The 20,000-nt window shown below is 39.1% G+C and overlaps 1 protein-coding gene across 1 annotated transcript in view; it reads right to left on the minus strand.

Annotated features, from left to right (window-relative positions):
- Positions 1-20,000, minus strand: part of LOC119572224 (growth hormone secretagogue receptor type 1-like) — a 71,572-nt gene that overhangs the window by 19,734 nt on the left and 31,838 nt on the right. The gene's annotated exons all lie outside the window — the stretch shown is intronic.

The following is a 20,000-nucleotide window of genomic DNA, read 5'->3' on the forward strand; positions in this document are numbered from 1 at the left end:
CGTACGATTGGGAGCTGCTGTCTACTGGTACTAGTGGCACTGAGGAATCTGGCTGCAGACCAGGAAGGGCAGCTACGTGAAGTCCTAGATCAGTTTCCATCTCTGTTCTCCAGGGACAAGCAAGCCGTACCACTGGCACTCTCTGAAATAATCAACAGAGGTGCCGAAGTCATTCTTCACATAATGCACCTAGGTTTCCACTGTGCATGGCAGATTATAGAGACAATAGACCGTGAAGAGTGATGTTGCATGCATTGTGGCAAGCCGAACGCCACACTCGTACATTGCTTAGAGAATTGTGAGCACACACAATTTCTGAGACAGGGTCCGCCAACAACAGCCGCCGTGCTGGTAAAGAGATTATGCGGTATGCTTACACCACGGCTACAGGAGCGCCTGCTGGCAATCCCACCGACACGGTAATCACCGAGTATCAGAAAACAAAATGAGACAGCCATATAAAGCTGACACAGGCAGGGTCATATATGGAAGGCCTGGGCGAAGCTAGAACTTCGCAAATCTCTATTGTATTTTAATAGAAGCAATTAATAATTTTAACATAATATTAAACAAATCTCTCTAATCTTCCATTGACGATAATCCATAACTGATTAATTACGGTTGTATATACAGATTGGCTATTCTGAAATTAGCTGAAGACTGCATTGCTGTCGAGACTGGAATCTTCCATTACTACCAGACTGAAGCAACTTATCAGCAAGGAAGAGCTTGGCAACAAAGAACCTCCTGATTTGTTATGCCGAATGAAGAAGCTCCTTGATGACAAGTATGGTAGTTTTGACAAGACAATCTTTCTACAGTTATTCTTCCAGCACCTGCCTTCCCATACTCAACTGGGATTATTCACAGTAAAAGGGAAGCTTTCCATCGATGAACTCGCTAAATTAGCAGATGAGTTTATGGCATTGCTTCCCAAATCTCGTTCTGTGGCTGAAGTAGCTTCCACGTCTCAAACTGAGCAGTTGCCAGAACTTGTTGCAGAACTCACTATTCCAGTCAGTGCTCTCCAAAATCAAATACAACTTCTGTCTTGTCGCATCTATACCAACAATAAACCATGCTATAGGTCAAGATGTCAGTCCAGTGGAAGAGATGCTTCTATTACAAGGAAGCAGCAAAAAGTGTCTTCAGCCCTGCAACTTCAATAAACCTTTAAATAGAAAAGGCAAGCATTAGAGACGCATAATGTTCGCCACAGCTCTTCCATGCTTCTTCCTGTGTAGGACTAACTCTCCAACAATAAGTTCCTTGTTGACACTGGTGCTGAGGTTACTGTTTTGCCTCCACTCCCTCTAATCATGAACTATGATTAGCCAACTGATCAACAATTCCTGTATATAAATTAAGAACTTTTACACTCAACCTCAAGCTTCAGTACACATTTCAGTGGACTTTCTATGTAGCAGCCATACTCAAACCATACTTGGTGCCGATTTTTCTATAGAAATTTCAACCTAGTTAACATTAAAAATTGGAGACTCATTGAGACTAGTTCTACAAAGTCTACTATTGTTCAACTTCTACACGGAAATGGCTTGCAGATCTCCACAATCAATTGCAAACAACCCATTTGCTGAAGTGCTTTCCTTCACTTACTTAACCATACTCTGCAACCCTTCCTATAAAGCATTCTGTTACTTATCACATCGAAACAACAGGTCCACCTACACCTACAAATGAAGAGTTCAAGTCTTTACTACGTCTAGGAATCATCTATGCAAGCTCGAACAACTGAGACAAATGGAGAACTACGACCCTGTGGTGACTATAGAGCTCTCAATGCTCAGGCGCTGATGGATCGATACCCAATAAAGAACATTCAAGATGTTCTGGATGTTCTATCTTCTCCAAAACTGAGGCCTTATTTCCGCGGCATTATTTCAACGGCACTAAAAACTGTGTCGCGACACTTCCCGGGCGGGTGGCGACGGCACACTGCCAATGTTCCTATGCTGTTGCCAAAGGCTCGACTTCACCACTATTCCTAAGAATCGTGCTTAAGTTGACGAATCTGATTTCATTTTTGAATCATATTAAATTATTAACCATTGTTTTACTGATATTACGTTAGGAAATATCAGTATATATAAGTTCTTTGTTATCAACATCTTAAAATTACAAATAAAACTATTTAGAACTACCGAAATCAGTTGAAAATGCGCGGGCCCTAAGCGCCTCCCATCATACTATTCACATCATCTATTGACATCGGTTTCGGACATCACACTCCTTTAAATATATTCCTTTTTATTAATTGATATTAATCACATTTTAAAGGATACATGTTTACGCCTTCATATTCAGTTATACGTAAACAGGAAGTAAACTGATTATGTAGAAGATAATATAAATTTCCGTAATATTCTCTTGACCATTCAAACACATTCTGTAAACAAAACATGAATCTGTCCGAGATACTTCCCTTATCTCATTCGTCATGAAACACTCTTGGAGGCCTGAATATGCCCAAAGCGTAAGTATAAATGATATAATAATAATTATAATGACTACTGTTACCTGTGCATGGCACTGAAATGTGTTAATTAAAAGCGTAGGCATAGAAAGATCAACCTGAGTTTCGCTCTTCTTAGTGATGGCCTTATTAATATGAAAGCATTTTCACTACGATAATAGTGTAGATTTTCAAGATAAATATTTTTTTGCTAGAGCATGACGATTTAGTGAAATGTTCACATGTTTTCCCATATAGCCTAAGTATCACATTATGGTCACAGATGTAGAATATCTTATATAATATTACATATCCCCCCTAATAAATGGTAATTGTAAAAAAAAAAACAAAAAAAAAACATGCATATGTACATTATATAAATATGAATATATACATATTCAAATATATGTATATATACATATATGTGTGCATATATAATATATATATATATATATATATATATATATATATATATATATATATATATATATATTGTGTGTATATATATATTGTATATATAGATAAAAAAAATATATATATATACATACATATATATATATATATATATATATATATATATATATACATACATACATACATACATACATACAGACACACACACACACACACACACACACACAACACACACACACACACACACACACACACACACACCACACACACACACACACACACACACACCACACACACACACACACCCACACACACACACACACACACACACACACACACATATATATATATATACATATGCACACAAAGACAAATACATTTAGTCTAGCACTAGGTGCAATAATATCCTCATTAACATCCACATCGTTGATGAATAATACACCATACAGTGCAGCATCAAATTTGAACTTCCCGATTCCTTTCAGTTCCAGACAGAGGTGCTCCATACGCTCATCAGCGGGGTGCAGGATCCACCCCCTATTTATGGGGTGAAGTCATAGGAAAGCGTAGCACGACAGTTTTTGACGGCAGAATAAGGCCTTTGATCTGGTTAAGCATTCCACCAAATACAAGTCTACCCTTCAAACGTCCAAAAAACAGCCATTATTACCCATATGGCTTGTATGAATATGTGCGGATGCCTTTTGGGCTGAAGAATGGTGCACAGACATTCCACTGTTTCATTAAAGAAGTTTTACAAGGACTACCACTTGTCTTTGCTTATATTGATGATCTACTCATCGCCAGTAAGGATGCTCCTGAACATCAGTATCATCTAATGCATGTGTTCAAATGTCCAAATGATTACGGTATCCAAGTTAATGCAGCCAAGAGTGTGTATGGAGTTTCATCTGTTGATTTTCTTGGCTACACAGTTACTGCACTCCACTTCTAAGGTCATTCAACAATTTCCTAAGCTAACTACACAGCACCATCTCAAGGAATTCCTAGGGATGATTAACTACTACAATATATTCATTCCGAACTGTTCTCTACTTCTCCAATCTCTGTATTCCATAATCAGACCATGCAAGAGAGGTCAGTCAGTTGCTCTTGGAGTCCTGAAACTGATATTGCCTACGTTGCTGCTTAGCAAGCTCTTAGTGCAGTAACTACACCCAGCTTTCCCAGTCAAGATACTCCCACGTTCTTCACTACTGATGCCTCCATCACTGGCAATGGAGCTGTTCTGCAACAATATGTGAAAGGTGGATGGAAACCTACAGCCTATTTCTCAAAGAAACTAAATAGCATATTTGATCAAGAACTTTTAGCTGTTTATAAAGTTTTCGGAATTTAGTCGAAATCAAGAAGATCTACATCTTCACCGATCACAAGTGGGAAATTTAGTTATATCAGTCTCACCTGAAAATCGCCTAGTCACGAATTTACTTTTACTTCTTTTCCATACTATAAATACTATTGATATGTGTACTTTCTAAAATATATTAGCCAAATATTTGTTTATGTGCATAGTTATGTTGTCAAAAATAATTCTTATGTCCTCAGTCCATTGTAAATAAGTACTCTCAGGAAATTGAATAAATAGAACAGGATTAGTAATTAAACCTTAATATTATACAAATCTCCTCTCAAATCTTGTTTTCCGTTCCGATAAGCCTTAATGAACTAATCACGGCTGTATATACAGTTTGACTACTGAAATGAGCACGGCCTTAACAGACTAAATACGGCGGTAGAAATACTTTTTGGCCAAGATGCCTCATCCTGGGCTTTAAGGGACTTCTACCGCGGTCAAACCGAGATAGATATCTCTATAATAACAACAAACGGACTAGTGATAAACAACAAGACAACTCCCCCTTGTTCATATAGATCAGGTCAATGACCTGTAGCAGTTATGAATAACTTTGGCTCAGTGATATACTGTCGGTTTTTCCTTCAGAAAGCAAATAGGCATTAGTGACCAATCCTGATTTCCCCATGCCTTGAATTGGCAGGATTTTTTTTTTTTTTTTTATAATTGATATCGATACTGTTATTATTGTTCACACTCGCATATGAGATTCTGTAGAACCCTTTTTCCAGATGCAGCAACAACAAACAATAAGTCGTGTGCGACAGGAGCTACCCTGGTGTCCAGGGCCTCTCGCTCGGCATTGTTGTTTCTGAGTTGTACAGTGTAGATTTTCTAGAGTAAACTTTCATCACTTTGTACTTTGCCTGCAACCTCAGTACCGTGATTTTGCAGGTCGCACGAGACGTAGGCGTAGTCAGCACCCCATCTCAGACCCACAGCTCTCTTCTACACCAGAGTAGCCCTTACGGGCATTGACCCCTGGGTAGGGAGGCCCAGTAGTCTGAGGCGTCCTTTGGGACACTTTTTCTTTTATTCTGTATTCTTTTCCTCTCTTCATGTGACTTCCCTGAGCCTACTGGAATACCCTTGTGGGCTCCTGTATTCATCTGGGGGTGTGGGCATCAAATTATTGTTAAAGTTAAAGTAACTGTAAGGGAGTAATCTTTCACTGGGATTTGAGGACGATGGAAGAAAGTGAAATTCTTGAGAGCATGAAGGACCAAGACGTAGTGGACATTCATTGTATGACCAAGAAGGATGGGAATGTGCGAACGAAAACTGGACTGTGTTTTTTTTTACCTTTGTTTTAAATAAAAACCCCGAATATGTCAATATCGGATATGAACGTGTCCAAGCAAAACCTTACATCCAAAAGCCAATGCATTATAATAGATGCCAAAAATTCGGACACACCTCATTAAGATGCAATGACAAAGACAAATTTATTTGCCGTAAATGTGCTGAAGCCCATTACACCATCACCTGTACTAGTCAAATTTCCAAATGTGGTAACAGTGGAGATCTCCAGTTGGGCTCTGCTGAGTCCAGCAGCCTGAAGAAGGAGACATTAGCATATATGAGAAAACGTGAAGTTAGTTATAATGAAGCTAAGAGGAAAGTGGAAAGTTTGACACACAAACCCGATACTTCCTATGCTGCAGAAGTAACTAACATCACCTCTAGTGCACATAATGTCAGTCAACAACTTGCAGCTAAAGATAAAGAAATTGCTAAGCTGAATCAAACTGTTAAAGAATTAAACATTAAAATGTATCAGCTGACTAAATTGGTTGATCAAATGGCTGCATCAACTCAGCATAAACATCCTAAGGAGGCTGATGCAGGATAGTCTGCCACAAAATAATTTATGAAGTCCTCACATTAAGTTGATTAATGTGAGGACTTCGCCTGCCTCTCGATCGGTTTTCGAGAGAGAAGCAGGTCATTCGTCTCCCTCGCCAGGAGATGCAGGACATAGAGGCTTCTGTCTCCAAACCATCCCGAGGGAGGTCCCCGGGAAGCGAGGGAGAAGAGGCGCCTCCCTCCCATTAAGAGAAAACTGGCAGACAAGGCACTTCCAAACCCCATAAAACGTAATCTTCGCATTAACCATTATACAATGGAACTGTCGAAGTCTTAGAACTAAAGTAAATGACCTCAAATTATTAGCCTCGTCCTATAGTTCTCCAAGAAGCGCACTTAACACACCTCGTCTCTGACAATGTCGTTTCACTGAGGAACTACCATCTGTGTCAGAAGGATCGAGAGGGTAGGGGTGAAGGTGGAGTCGCCATGTACATCCACCAAAGCCTCCCTTTCACTGAATTGATTCTACTTTGGAGTTTGTCGCATGCAAAGTAAAAATCAATAACACATATCTGCCTACATATTCAGTTTACTGTCCACCTAATAATGAGGTAATTTATGATGAGCTTTTTCCTCTTCAGGATAGTCTGTCACAATATAATTTAATTTTAGGTGATTTTAATGCTCATCATACGTTATGGGGTTCCCTGTGGTGTGCCAAGTGCCTGTGGCACACCATTGACGATTCGTTGGGAAGCGATCACCTTCCTGTTTTTTAAAACACTCATGCGACACACCAAGAACGCCTTCAGCACCTAAATTTAACGCAAAAAGAGTAGACTGGGTCGCCTTCACAAAGAGCGTCAAATTCGAACTTGTTGGAGAAACCATTGATGATAAAGTACACAATATTCAGAATTCAGTCTTAGATGCAGCAATGATATCCATGCCTAAAACTTTGATGGCGTTAAGCATAAAGTTCCATGGTGGACACCAGATTGCCGCAGGGTGCTGTGCCAAAGCAATAGGGCCTACAGACTTTCAAAAATAACCTCACTAATGAGACAAGCAAGAGCTAGGGCTCATAGAATAATTAGACAAGCAAAAAGAGACTCCTGGTGGAACTTTGTCTCTACAATTAACAGCAATACCACAATATCACAGGTTTGGTCCACTGTCAATAAAATAAATAAGAAAAAATCATCTGTCAAAACTAAAAATATCATTCATAAGGGAACCAATTTCGATTCGCCTAGAGACAGTGCTAATGCACTCACCAGGCAGCTCTCATATACAAGTAGTTCAGAAAATTACCATCCTGCATTCCTGACCACCAAGGAAGCGGCTGAGCTGCAACCAATTCACTTTGCCACAGGAGATGACTTTGATTACAATAAAGATCTAACAATGAATGATTTTGTCCGAGCCCTAGAAGCCTGTAGAGGAACGTCCCGAGGCCCCAATGAGATTCGATATGAGATGAAAAAGCATCTCAATCATGATGCCATGATTAAGATGCTAGAAGTGTGCAATGAAATTTGGAAGAGCCACGCTTTTCCAAACTCATGGCACTTCGCCCACATCATTCCCATGTTGAAAGGAGGGGGAAATCCTAAAACCGCCTTCTCCTACCGCCCTATTGCATTGACAAGTTGCTTATGCAAAGTCATGGAACGAATTGTTAACAGTAGGCTATTACATTTCTTAAATTTCAGGAATTTGCTAACTGACAAGCAGTGCGGCTCCCGAAAGGGACGCCAAACTTTTGATCAACTAGTAAAACTGGACGGTCATATTCTTGAGGCAATTGCCATAAAGAATTTTTTATTTTGGTATTTTTAGATATAGAAAAAGCCTATGACATGACATGGCGATATGGCCCACTCAGAAAACTTTATGCTTTTGGATTACGGGGAAACTTGCCTTGTTTTATTCAAAATTTCATCTCTGACAGAACTTTCTTTGTTTCTTTTGTCCAGGGTAATAAGGTCCTACAAGGAAGTGTCTTGTCGCCAACATTATTTCTATGTATGATAAATGACATCCTACCAGCTCCCTCTCGGAATCTTAAATACTCACTGTATACTGATGATTGTGCATTATGGCATTCCAGCAGTAATGCAGAATTCTCGTCAAATTGCATCCAACTGGCACTGGATATGATTCATAACTGGGGCATCCAGTAGGGTTTTAAGTTTTCCACAAGAAAGAGTATTGGGGTGATTTTTTCACATAGGAGGAAGCCAAACATCAGGCTAACTCTAGACAACCACCCAATACCTATTCAAAATTCTGCTAGATTTCTTGGTCTACTCTTTGATGGTAGACTCAGTTAGAAAGACCACATTGGTCAGTTAAAAAAATAAATGTCAAAGAGCATAAAATTTATTAAAGTGCATTTCTGGTAATAAATGGGGAGCTGATAGAAAGTCTTTGCTAATGATATATAAAGCCCTGATTAGGTCTAAAGTAGATTATGGGTCAATCGTGTATGGTTCGGCATCAAACTCCATTTTGAAAAGTTTGGATGTTGTGCAGAATGCTTGTTTGCGTGTGTGTCTTGGAGCCCTGAAGTGTACTCGGATCGAGTGTCTTGAGGTGGAGTCAGGAGTACCTCCCTTCCGACTCAGACGCGGCCAACGACCACTGACCTATGCCGCAAAGGTGGCTCGCTAATGGCAATAGAGGCATTGGACCCTATGCCACGCGACCCTGGTTCATTCAAATATAGCGCCATGGGAAGCCCCCACTTTTTCCATCATGGAAGCTAGGTTTTCATCAGCTAAGGCCATGGCGCCGGGAGTGGAGGTTCAGAGAGATCCTTATTAAACATCTCCCTTTTTTCATATATATACCGACAGCTCCAAGACAGATGAGTGTGTGGGTGCAGGTATATGGTCGAATGAAAGTGAACTGAGGCTAAATTGCCGAATCATACATCGATCTTTTCTTTCTGAACTATTTGCCATTGTTAAAGCTTTAGATTTTACACTATCGACGACCCACGATAGAATAGTAATTATTTTCTGATTCATTAAGTTCACTTAAAGCCATTAAATCATTAGAAACCACCAAAAATGAGCTACTGGGTAATATTATTCGTAAGCTACATGTTTTGTGTCTCTTATAAAAACAAAAATCCATCTTCTGTGGCAAAGTGAGTGGACCAACCCTAAAATTAATCAATAAAATCAGTCCAGCAATAGAACCGTGGGGGACAGCCCACAGGAAAGAGAGAAGGGAGGATGTGGTGTTGGCCTGCCTTAGGGTTAATGCTACAAGACTGACACACCTCACTCCCTATAAAGAATACAAAATTCCTCCACATTGCCCCCTTTGCAACACCAACCTTACCCACAACCATATCCTCATAAATATGCAATCAATGCAGAAACCATAGACAACATCTTTTATATGGCCATATGCCGGTGGCCGATAGCCAAGAAATCCAACAAACAACAACAACAATATCATTATTGATGTTATGATTATTAAATTATTAAAATCTTGGTAACATTGAAGACAGAGACCCTTACCAAAAGTCAAGGAAAAGGGTAACCAGGTGAGATAAGTAGGACTAATAACTGATTTCTTGGTGATTAAAAACTTGTTGAGCCATGTGTGTGTAAATACAATAAATAAACTTGTATTACAGTGGTCATGGCATGCATTCTTGCCATACGTGCCGATTGGGTTAAGAGTGCTCTTTTTTGTTTTATGGCTTTATTTAAATAATAACTTAACGAACTGGGCTAATCGTTACGGTATGGACGCAATAAGTTTGATAAATTGATGGTGATATTCTTGTAGTGGACAAATATCTGCAGTGGTCGATACAAAAAAATAATATGCAGACACGACGTTAGCGCCACTAATAAAGGAAAAATACCGTGGAAAGCGCCGCTCACAGCCGAAGTCCAGCTTTCCGTGTGCATTCTGAGCTCAAACCTCCCCTCAGGCAGCTGGCCACGCCCAGCCACCACCTCAATTGTTAAAAAATGCGACGTGGAGTTTCATCACGTGTTATTCCTCATGGATGCTTGAAGTAATACGAAATATGCTTACAGTCACTAAATTATGACCTTCAAAGGGAAACTTAGCGAATATACTTTATTTTGCCAGGCAAAGAAGCAAAATAACTTAACATAGTCTGGCATTGTTGTGACAGCGAATCACTTGTTTAATGTGGTGCCGCTTCGTAAAAAATAGAGCTGTTGGACGATTTCAGTGCTTAAACCATGTTATTGTTATTATTTCTGTTAATTGCCCCCTTTAACTAATGAACCAACGAAGGATTATTATATTTTTCATATAGTTTGCTGAATCTATGAAACCAATGAATGTTTGATGGAATCTCCTGTGAACTGTGAATCTCTGACTAATTAGGAATTTCTTTGGGATAAAGTGGTGATTGTTGATTATAGATGGTGGCTGGTTCTTGAGTACTTAGAAGGAATATTGATAATCAGCATAAGTCGACAATTTATGCAAGAAGACTCTCTTACTCTTGCTTAATGAAAGCATGTCGGTGATGCAATGCAACCATCAGGCTTTTCCTTGGGTCAGGTTAGATGGATATAGTTTTGGCCGCGATCTTGAAAGCTAATTACACTACCATTTAATTACTAAGGATAAGGATAATTCAGAGATGCGATGTTGAGCCTGTGCTGACTAATATCGACTCGATCAACGTGAATCAGCCGGTGATGACACGACTGAGCATAGTCCTTACCTACCACAGCAGTAACCTCTAGGCAACAGTTGAAATTTCTTGCTGGTCAGGGCGAGACAGCACCATCTGACACATGTTGATCGAGTCGGCATTAGTCGACACAGGCCAGGCGAGGCTCAGCTTCACTTATCTGGGTAATTCTTCTCTGTGCATCCCCCGGGATATGCCTAGAAGGCGAGCCAGGCCTGTGTCGACTAATGCCGACTCGATCAATGTGCTGTCTCGACTTAGTCCAGCCAAAGCAGTAACCTCCAGGTAACAGTTGAAACTTATCGCGCCTTGGTGGGGCTCGAACTGCCGCCCCCACGGATCAGAAGCCGACACGTTACCATTGAACTAGCACGGAAGCCATTTAAATATTTCTATCCAACCTTTAATATCGAACCCTTGTTTACTCATTTGTACCGATGCAGGCCCTCCTTAGGAACCGGAGCTGCACGGTGAGGGGCACATCCACAGGTGGCGGATAGTGGATTGGCCGCCATATATGGAGGTTAGCTGCAAATAAGGCCTAGCCAAATAAGCAGTCGTGGAGCAACAGCGGTAGGTCCACGCAGGGGAGAGGAACCAACAGGTGACACTGTTGGCTCACTCAAAACTCTCATTACCTAGAGACGGACCTATGACAAGGAAAGGATGGCCGTTTTTAAATAAGCCTAGTCCTAGTGTTAGGCAGCAGCTGCACTAGTAGCTGAAGTTGGCGGAAGAGCCCGAACCAATGGTCAACAATGGCTATGGGATAACAAGAGGCGGATCGGTGACCCTGATTTTGGCTCCTGTACTGCGATGCAGAAAAGAGTGAGGGCCTTACTGCAGTAATCTTCTCCTAGTCAATCACTATGGTAACAAACACAAAAGAAATTCAACCAACAGCTTAACAGGGGCATGGTTAAATTACCAGTTTCTGCGCTCGGTAATGATGCTTCGCGTCCACAGGGAGGTCAGGACCGTCATAATGCTACTGTGTACAATTTAAGAAATAAAATGAAAATAAGCACTTGGAACGTAAAATCAAAAAGGAAAACTAGAAAACGCAGAAATGGAAATGGCACGATTGAAGATTAACATCTTTGGCATGTGTGAGACAAGGTGGACTGGAGCAGGATGTTTCAAAACGGATGATTACACGATGTACAACCAAAACACTTATAAAAGGGTGGATACCTTTTCTGAATAAACAAGCACAAAACTCGGGATGGTTTGGCCAAATTCGGGGAAAGGGTTAGTTTTATCAAATTGAAATTGAAACATTAACTTAATTCGGTAATGCAAAACTACGAGTGAGGGAAAGAATTAGAAGAATTTTAAACAACATTTTTTTTTGCCTAAAACAGGAAAGTAAAGGGAAATTTACCAGGGTTTAGGGTGATTAATGCCAAGGTAGGGATAAACATGAAAACAGCGGGGGGCAAGGGTATTGGAACTAAAAAGAACGGGGTGAAAAACTCGAAGGGGGCGACCAAAAAAACCAAATCTTTTTGAATCATGGTTTACAAAACAACCCCTTTGGGGCATGGAAGAGCCCCGATGGGCCAAAAAAAAAAACAAATATTACAAACTAAAAAATCACGACTTAGGAGTGGCATCCAAATTAGAAAATTTTCCAGGGGGCTGAAAAGTGACCATGTTTTTTTTCTAGTTTGTGAATCAAGTAATGCTTCAGAAAGAAACAACAAAAAACGGGGCCTAAACTGGGTTTCAAGTGCTTAAGACAACACACAGGGAATTTTTTGAAGACTTGGTTTCAGAAAAACTAGGGCATCCCGACAACACGAGATGCAAAAAAAAACTTTCAAAATCTCAAGAAATCACTAAAAAAAGAGAGTTTAAAAAAGTTTTCCTACCAAAGCCAAGAACAAAGAAAACCTTTTGGGTAAAAATACTGAAATTCTTACACTGATGGAAAACCCAGAAAAGTGGAAAATAATAAAATAGAATACAGCAAAATAGATAAGGAAATCAAGAAAGCATATCAAAAAGCTAAAGAAAAACATCAGAACGAGCAATGTGCAGATCTTGTAAAGAAAAATGCATGAAAAAATTGGAAACAACAAATAGACGGAAGATTTGCCCAGCAGCTTCATGTGTGGAATCTAAAGATGGAACTATTATCATGGAAAAAGAAAAAATGTTAGAAAGATGGAAAGAATATATCAAAGAATTGTCTGAGGACAACAGAGAGAGCACATTGAAAATTAACAGAGAAAAAGAAAATCTACCATTTGCAAAGGATGAAACAGAAAAAGCAGTTAAGACTGCCTAAAAGCAAAGCAACAGGACCAAATGAAGTAGCTATCGAACTGATACAAGCTATGGACGATCTTGGAGTTGAGTGGATAACAACCATCGCAAAAAAAAAAAAAATAAAAAAATAAATAAAAAATTATGACGTGGGACATTTTCCACCAGACATGAGAAGGTCAACATTTATTGCCTTACCCAAAAGACCATTAGCCTCATGAACCACATAACAAAGTTAATCTTAAAAATCCTGCTACACAGAAGGAGTAATATCAGAAGAACAATTCGGCTTTGTAGAAGACAAAGGAACCAGGAAAGCTATTTTTATGCTACGAATGATTGGTGAGAGATACATTGATATGCAAAAAGACGTTTTCATATGCTATATTGATTATGTTAAAGCTTTTGATAAAGTCCAACATAAGCATCTGTTTAAAATTCTGCAAGGATTAGATATTAATGGAAAAGACCTAGAGCTAATAAAAACCTGTACTGGGAACAAGTAGCAAACATAAAAATTGGGAATCACACAAGTGACTGGGTAAAAATTAAAAGAGACGTTAGACAAGGTTGTGTACTATCACCGGAACTTTTCTCATTGTACAGTCGATGATGAATAACATTGCACACATGGACGGTATTAAAATGGGAGGAGCCAATATAAATAATTTAAGATATGCAGACGACACTGCCATCATTGCTGAGATTGAAGATCAACTCCAGAAGATCATGGATATAATTACAAGAGAGAGGGAAAAGCTGGTCTGGAAATCAAATCAGAAGAAATCTTTCCCCCCAAGTAATCTCCAAGAAAAAAGAAATCCCAAAATGATCAATAAAGGTGGATGGAAAGAACCTAAAGCATGTAGACAACTCCATCCATCTTGGTACCTTGATCACATCCAATGGTAAATCAGAAAAGGAAATCCTCAGAAGAATTGGGATTGCTAAAACAGCCTTCAAATCAATGGCAAACATCCTAACCTCTAAAGTCATTAATATGCAAACAAAAATCAGATCTCTGAAGTGCTATGTCTGGAGCACACTCCTCTATGGTTGTGAAACTTGGACAATCAGCAAAGCAATGGAGAAAAGATTAGTCGCTGCAGAAATGTGGTTTCTGAGGCGAATGCTAAGGATATCATGGATGAAAAAGGTTAGCAATGAAGAGGTCTTAAGAAAAGCACAGACGAGGTTAAAGTTAATAAAAGTGATCCTAGAACTAATTTTTTTTTTTTTTGACATGTTATGAGGAAGAAAGCATTAGAGTATCAGGCCATCACTGGAAGAGTTGAGGGTGCCAAAGCAAGGGGGCGACAACGGCTGCTCTACACCAAGTTACTGGCAGATAGGGTTAATTTGAGACCTGTTGAGATGATTCAACTGACAGACCATCGTGAAAGATACCATGATGTGACAGCCAATGTCAGAATCTGACAAGGCACCCATCGACGACGACGACCGATGCAGGAAGCCCGCCCAGGGACTCCTTCCCTATAATAGTTTCATGGCATCCTAAAATCATTGCTTTGTTTAATGTTGTACAGATGAACACAAATATACATCATAAACAGCAGTCCAAACTGAAATTTCTACTCAATTTTTTTCTTGCCTAGTAATACATGCTACAGACACTTTCCAAACAAATCATATTACACACATTACATACACACGCAACCACACACACACATATACATATACATGCATACATACATATACATATTTAAATATATATGTACATACACATATACACACACACACATACATACATACATATATATATATATATATATATATATATATATATATATATATATATATATATATGTATATTCACTCACACACACACATATTTACATATATATATGTGTGTGTGTGTGTGTATTCACACACATACACACACAACATACACACACACAACACACACATTTATATATATATGTGTGTGTGTGTGTGTGTGTGTGTATAAACATACACAAATATATCTAACATATACAGATACAGATACAGGATTACATTTAATGTAAAACAGTAAAGGAAAAGAAAACAAATGCATTGACTACGGCAATTGTCAGGGATGTAGAAATCAAGGCAGGAAAATCTCCTGAATCTCCTGAACATGTTATAAAGAGCCGGCGAAGGGAGGGCTCAGAGTGGCTTGAAATTGGGGTCAGACAGCGTGGCTTTCATTACAAGCGGATCGGGGAGGGGGGGCACGCAATAGGCGCCGGTTTCCCCTGAACGCACACACACTTATACCCTCTTTGTTTTTCGTTATTTTGTCCCTTGGGTTGATGCAGTCTTAGTCGTTAAGTGTACGAAGCTTTGTCAGAGGCTAGAAGTGAGGCTTGAGGAATAGCAGATCTTATAGTGTGAAAACTATTTGTGATTTTTCGTTGTTAATTATCAGTAAATTATTTTTTCTTATGACTATAGACAGTATTCACCACTATTACTTAGGGTGCTTCTCAAAGTTCATCATGAAGCTTTTCCTCTCGAATTGTTGAAAACATTCAAAACGAATTCTGAAAATGCTGGGTAAGGTTTGAAATCGGGAAAGAAGTAACGATCTCATTAAACATTTTGCCGTCAAGGGATGAGAAGTATGTAATATGTAAATCCATGACCAAGTAAATTTCTGTTGATGTTTATAATCATTCTCGCTTGGCGAATAGCAAGAAGCAGAATCAGACGAACCTGGCCCCATTGCCGTTCAGAGGCAAGGGATGTACAGACAGTGTTTTAGTTACTTCCTTCTAATGATTAATGATTGAAAAGATACTTAACACGCAGCTACCGATTCACTGATTTCATGACAGAGTCTTATTTAGTTTTACTCAAATATGTATAAAAGGTATGAATGAGAATTAATATCTTCACAATACAAGAGATGTATTCGACCGGTTTCGAATGTATCATCGTCAGAAATACATGCATTTCATCGTCAGAAATACATGTATATGATGGGCAGTCGTGACCGACGGATGCCAAAAATAATTTATATATGAACACATATCTATATCTATCTGTCTGTCTATCTGTATACATATTTATACACATATATTACATATTATATATGTGTATGTGTACACGCACACATACATTCACACACACACACACACACACACACACACACACACACACAAACACAAACACACAAACACACAAACACACAAAACACACACACACACACACACACACAAACACACACACACACACACACACACAAACACACACACACACACACACACACACACAAACAACAAAACACAAAAACACACACACACACACACACACACACACACACACACACACACACACACACACTTATGGTGGGCTATGGTAGTAGATCAAATTTAGATAGTGGAAGGGTCAACAACTAGTAAAGGAGCTCTTGTGGAGTATGCATAATTGTCTTTTTCATGAATGTATATTTAACAAATGACCTATGCTCATCTGTGTAACATGCTTTATAACCAAATTCAGTACAAAAGTTTTTTTTTGTTGAATAAATGTAGCAATGGTAATCAGGAAAAAACAAACATATGCAATTACAGTCTGTGGTGGTCATGGATGAGTTGAAGATTTGCGAAAGGGTTCAAAGTGTAAAAAGAAGTTGAAAACCACAGCTTTATGCGTGTGATAGAAATTTACGTCTCAGTATTTAAATATTTAACTGCCGCGGTGTTCCATGAGATAGAGCACTGGACTTCGACCCTCGTGGTCCCGAGTTCAATGCTCCGCCAATGTAGTTGTAAAAAATGCCTGCGCTCCGACTATTGGTTCGAGCCTGATTTCACGAAAACGAAATATTGCTTGAGAAATCAAACGTAGGTGTCGTCGACCTGGGATAAGTGCTAGAACTCCGATCCGCGGTTGATTAGGAAGGGCATCCAATCAGGTAAGGGTAGCACTACCAAATGGCCTCTCAATAATAAGAGAGGTCATAATAATAATAATAATAATAATAATAATAATAATAATAATAACGATAATAATAATAATAATGATAATGATAATAATAATAATGATGTTATTAGCAATAAAAATGATACTAATACTAATAATAATGATGATAAAAAGATTATATTAACGATAACTATAATAATAATAACGATAATAAAATAATAAAAATGATAACAATAATTATAATACCAACAACAATGAAAATAATGAAAAAGATAATGAGAATGATGACGATAATAATGATAATAATAGAGACAACAAAAGTAATAATGATGATTATAATAATAATAATGATGATGATGATGATAATAATAATGAAAGGGTTCAAAGTGTAAAAAGAAGTTGAAAACCACAGCTTTATGCGTGTGATAGAAATTTACGTCTCAGTATTTAAATATTTAACTGCCGCGGTGTTCCATGAGATAGAGCACTGGACTTCGACCCTCGTGGTCCCGAGTTCAATGCTCCGCCAATGTAGTTGTAAAAAATGCCTGCGCTCCGACTATTGGTTCGAGCCTGATTTCACGAAAACGAAATATTGCTTGAGAAATCAAACGTAGGTGTCGTCGACCTGGGATAAGTGCTAGAACTCCGATCCGCGGTTGATTAGGAAGGGCATCCAATCAGGTAAGGGTAGCACTACCAAATGGCCTCTCAATAATAAGAGAGGTCATAATAATAATAATAATAATAATAATAATAATAATAATAATAATAATAATAATAATAAATAATAACAATAATAATAATGATAATAAAAAATAGTAATAATAATAACAATAATAACTATTATAATGATAATGATAATAATAATAATGATGTTATTAGCAATAAAAATGATACTAATACTAATAATAATGATGATAATAAGATTATATTAACGATAACTATAATAATAATAACGATAATAAAATAATAAAAATGATAACAATAATTATAATACCAACAACAATGAAAATAATGAAAAAGATAATGAGAATGATGACGATAATAATGATAATAATAGAGACAACAAAAGTAATAATGATGATTATAATAATAATAATGATGATGATGATGATAATAATAATGATAATAATAATAATAATGATAATAATAATATTATCAATAATAATAATAGAAATAATAAGAACAATAATAATAGCAATTATTATTATTATTGCTATTATTATTATTATCATTAACATTATCATTATAACAATGATTATAATAATGATGCTAAAAATGGCAATGAGGATAAAAGTGATGATTATAGTAATAATAACAATAATAATAATAATAATAAAAATAAAGGGGTAAAGCCGACGGGGGCGCATGGCTGCATCCACCCTTCGCTTCTAACCACGAGGGTCCCTCATGGCGAGTCTCCAGGCAGGCCCCCGGCCCATCTCTAACTCCTCGTGACAGGTCTCGTCGAGCTGCCCAAGCCATGACCTCCTCCACCCAGGATTGTAGCGCAGAGAGACAGGGCAGGGTCATCCACAACGAGCTAGGTGCCCATATAGCCTGAGTTGGCGATCCCGGATTATGCAAGTAACAAGTCCCATGCCAGTCTCACGGTGTAACCGACGGTTGGACACGTGGTCCTGCCAACTGTACCTCATGATCCGGTGAAGGGACTTGCTACAAAAGGCATCAAGACGAGACTCCAAGACACTGGATAGTGTCCAGGTTTCGCTTCCATAGAGCAAAACTGGCAGTATCAAAGCTTTGAAGACACATAGCTTGGTCCTTCTGCATAGGTACCGACATCTCCAAATGCTCTTGTTGATCGAGTTCATGGCTCTTGTTGTCAGACCAATCTGTCTATTGACTTCCTGGTCTGACAGCCAAGAGATATGGACTATGCTACCAAGGTATGTAAAACTCTCTGTAACATCAACGTCCTCGCCACAAGCATGGATCGACTGAATGGGTTCCCCTAACAGGCCCCCAAAGTCCTGAATCTTGGTCTTGGTCCAGGAGACCTCTAGACCTAAGGGCTTTGCCTCATTGCTAAATGCATCTAGAGCTGCCACCAGTGACTCTAAGGACTCAGATAGGATGGCAACATCATCGGCAAAGTCAAGGTCAAAGACCTTGATATTGCCCAGTGTTGCCTCCATTATCCAGTCCATACAGGTGTTGAAAAGTGTTGGTGCAAGGACACAGCCTTGCCTCACTCCTGAATTAACAGGGAAGGAGTTTGACAGACCAACACCACACTTTACAGCACTTTTAGTACTGGTATATAGGCTTGCTATTAGGCCAATAATCTGTGTCAGAATGCCCCTGAGTCTCAGAATCTCCCATAGCGTTTTGCGATGCACAGAGTCAAATGCCTTCTTGAGATTGTTATAGGCTGCAAGCAACCCATGACCAAACTCACGATTGCATTCCACAATTACTCGAAGCGCTAGTATTCAGTCTATTCTGGATTTGCCAGGAGTAAATCCAGACTGCTCTGGTCTTTAATGCCTTAGTAGGTGGTCACAGATCCATTTCAGAATAATGTGGGTGAAAACTTTGCCTGGTATGCTGAGCAGTGTAATGCCACGGTAGTTGTTCCAGTCCCAATGATCCCCTTTCCCCTTCCAGAGAGGGATGACCATGCCCTTCAACAGGTCAGGGGAAATGGTACCAGACTGCTATCTGGCAGTCTGGTACCATTCCCCAGATGGCAGTCAAGACTGTATGCACGCCCCAAGCCATAGGTTCACCCTCAGCCTTTAGAAGTTCAGCAGGGATATCACATATGCCTGCAGCTTTCCCATTCTTCAGTTTGGAAATTACCATCCTGACCTCAGTTAGGGTAGGAGGTTCCTCGCTGATGGCTGGGTCCGGCACAGGTATTGTGACATCGCTTGCATCCAAGCTAACTGTTGGAGGGTCTACCTGGTGCAACTGCTCAAAATACTCAGCCAAATGTTCACGAATCCCAACATGATCTGAGATGATCTGTCCATACACCGATCGGACTGCAGTCTGCAAGGAGGGCTTAGAGTTCA

Source organism: Penaeus monodon, chromosome 1 (assembly GCF_015228065.2).
Source record: "Penaeus monodon isolate SGIC_2016 chromosome 1, NSTDA_Pmon_1, whole genome shotgun sequence".
Taxonomy (NCBI): Eukaryota; Metazoa; Arthropoda; class Malacostraca; order Decapoda; family Penaeidae; genus Penaeus; species Penaeus monodon.